Source organism: Diadema setosum, chromosome 21 (assembly GCF_964275005.1).
Source record: "Diadema setosum chromosome 21, eeDiaSeto1, whole genome shotgun sequence".
NCBI lineage: Eukaryota > Metazoa > Echinodermata > Echinoidea > Diadematoida > Diadematidae > Diadema > Diadema setosum.
Genome location: NC_092705.1, coordinates 5101606 through 5105310, shown reverse-complemented (window position 1 = coordinate 5105310; position 3705 = coordinate 5101606).

Genomic DNA, 3705 nt, shown 5'->3' with positions numbered 1-3705 from the left:
AGACCCCATGGATGAACTTCAGTACAGAAGATTCTTGACACAGTAATTTCCTCTCTTTTTTTCCTAATGAAATCTTATGATTTTTGTATTTATAAGCAAAAGTGTTGCTTTTTTCCAGGTTTCCAATGCTAAAAGAAGTGAAAGAGTGTTATTAGACATTGATTGCACGTCAGAAATATGTGTGTTTAGTTCTTTTATTTGTTATTTTTTTTTAAAATGAAAAAGACCATCATGCAGCTACAGGGATGTGGCCAGATGGTCATTGGTCAGTGGACCGGTCAAGGAAGCAGTCAGTGGGCTGGCAGTGATTATGACGGCAGGGATCTTTGGATGATTTGATGAGCAGCAGCTGGACGAGTGAGATTTTGTCAGGGTTTTTTTTTTTTGCGCAGTGCAGTATCGCGTGTACAGGGTGTTGGTACAAGTGTATGTACAGTGTGTAGGTAATATCTTCCAACAGATGGTAAAACACAACCATGCTATATTGCCCACAAATATGTGGCTGATAATGATGGTGAATTAAAAAGAATATTGAATTGAAAGTCTTAGTTGCCCTCGAGCTGCCCGTACAAGGGATTTATGTTAAGATTGAACAGAATACGCATTGACTCATTGCAGAGATCTTGTTTGCCTGTATTAACGCAGTGTAGGGCATACACACTATAATCTACACACTATTTAGCAGTAGTAAAGCCTTAAAGGGTTTAGACAGAAATGCATACTGAGCTTGAAGTGTATCTGGGTGATATACTGTGTATGCATCATATTTCACGGTGTTCTTTTCTTTCGCAATTTTTGCGACTTGAGCGATATGCACAAAATCATCAGATATCCACATCTGGAAAAGTTTTGAAGTTACGGTGTGGTATGATTTTGTTCGTGAAATGGCATTATTTTGAGGTAAAAAAAAACAAACAAATAAGTAAATGGCTGTTGTACATATTTCTGCCCTATTCAAAAGGGGTCTTATCTTCATTTTTGCTTTGTTTTTCACACTTGTTCTGTCAGCAGCACCTGTGCTTTGATTGCTGTCAGATACCGGTTGCACTCTCTTGTATGAAATATTTGAATCTATTTATAGCACTGTGTCTCATTTTTTTTTTATTTCAGATCTTGGTGGATGTCTCAGTGGTGTGTATTTTTTTAAAGTCTTTGTTTTTTAATTGATTATAATATGTAAGTGCCTTTTGTAGAGAATTCCATCTACCAGGGCGTAACTCTAGGACAATCTTGCATTCCTACCCTTCTCTGGCAAAAGGGAGCTAATGGCAAAACTGCTGTTTTTTCCCTGAAAAAAATGAATGAGTTGTAGCTGTCATTCACTCTGACATTGGTGCCGAGATATAATGTGTTGACTTGGATATCTCTCAGTAGCATGAGTGTTTGAAAAAAAAACAAAAAACAATCAAACAATGAGAAGCTATGCTAAATTCATTATTAATGGCAGGAATACTCGGATTTTGATGATGTGTCACTTGCTTCCTTTTGCCAAGTAGGGCAGTTCTTTTATTTTTTGGTTCTGCGAAAAATTATGTTTGAGAAAAGATGTGTTGGAACACCACTGCAGGAGAAGTGAAGGAGTGCTTTTGTGTCATGGCAAGAACCAACACAGTGCCGAGTATGTGGGACTGTGCTAGTCGTAATTGGCCTTTCTCTGCCGATGACTTCAGTATGTTCATGTTCTTGCTTTTTATTTCTTCCTTTCTGCCGGTGATGCATTCTGATATTGGAGTAAATGGGAATATCCTCTGTACGTCAAGAACGGAAATTATGGCAAAAGGAATCATCTCCATTATGTAATGTTTTACTCTGAATCGTGTTTGGTGTATGTGACTGTAAAAGGATATGTGTAAGGATTTTTTTTAATGTCCCCATTCACGTTATATTTATTTTTTTTTTTTTTGAGGGTCACTTGTTTAGTCATGATTTGGAAGTGTCAAGGGCAACACTGCAGTATTAAAAGTGCATAGCCCCGGTAGTGTAGAGGGCGCTGTTGATTATAGCATTGATACGAAGATTGCCGAAGTTGAGCTGTCATCAAGAGTAAAGCGCATAGGTGTTGCTAAGTAACGTTGCCTTTGTTGTCTTCTCCGCGCATCACACAGTCTGTAGTAATGCCAGGGTGCGTGCATGTGTGTTTCTTATTATGACATCACAAAAGAAGTTTGCAAAAGCTGTCATCCCCTCAGCCGAATCATGAGCCGAACTGTGATCGGACCACTGGCTGCAGTGGATTGGACTTCTTCAGACTCGGGGAAGTGGACAACAGTGTAACCGCTAAAGAGGAGTCAATAGCGTAGGTCTCTATAGGAAACTTGCACCGTGCGCCCGCGTATGCATTTGACTAAACCACCGGGACCATGTACCTTTAAGAGTTAGAGCAGCATGATAAGTAATGTAAGACTGTTACATCCGTCAGAAATCACTGCTCGTGTGCTGTCCCTTGTATGCTGGTCATTTAAATTCTTAAATAGCCTGCAAGATTTAAGCTTTAGTATGCTGGTCATTTAAATTCTTAAATAGCCTGCAAGATTTTAAGCTTTAGAGGAAATTTATTTCTTTCATGTGGACTATTGTATTCAGAATGAATTGACTTGTCCACTACTCAGAACCTGTGAGGCGGCCGGTCTTATGTCTGCCTTGGTTGATGAATGGATTGTTGTTGCAGATATGCTTAAATAATATTTTCTTAGATCTGGATAGTTACATACTGAATTGGTTGGTGTTTCAAGAATGGCTACCTGAAGATAAGAACTGATTTGTCCGTTCTCAATGGATGGGGAAAATGAATTTATTGACTCTTTTGTTTGAAATGTTTAGGCAATCCTTATGAATTGACTCATGTGCAAATATTACAATTCAAAAAATCACTGTAAATAGAGGGTGGTGGATTTTACTTTCATGTTTGTGAGGTATTGCACACTTTTTTTTTTTTTTTTTTTTTAAAGTTTTACTTATTTAATTTTATTTTTCATTACTTGTGGGTTAGAGGATGCAAGTGTATGTGTCCTCGTAAGAGTTTTATTTGAGACGTACCAACTATGAGCCGATATATCATCTCATGATGAAACAAGAATCTTGCTCTATTTTGCGTCTTTATTGTCATGCACTGAAAACAAACTCTACTAGACGTTGCAGGGCCCATCTTCTGATGGGGTTTGTAAACCCGTCTAATCTGATTCTCGCATTGCATCTACAAAGTGTACTGTTACTGCTGATGCACTTTATGCTTGGTTGCCATTCCCATGCCTGTTAACGGCAATTCAAAGATTTCAACCTGATCCTAATTTCCAAATGCTGGCTTGTATGGCATTCATTCACACACCCCTTATATTCATTTTACTTTTTTTTTTTTTTTTTGGAAATGTGTTTGTGTATTATTGGGGGTTTTATATTCATTGAATTTCACCGAAGGAAATGTGATACAAAGCAACAACATTTTTTAATGTGTTACTACATTGTTTTTTTTGTTTTTTTTAATGCATGTCACAGTCTTTTGTGAAAAGAAGTAGTTTGAGCAGTACTGGTTTTTATTTTCAGTTTATCCCTCTTTTGTAAAAAAAAAAAAAGAAGATAATTTGTGAGAATAAAATTGAAATCAGAAAGATACATGCATTTATGAATTTGAAATTCATGGCAATACAGAACAAATTTTGTGTACTTATTTAAGGGATACGCATCTCTCCTTTTGGAGCACAGTGATTT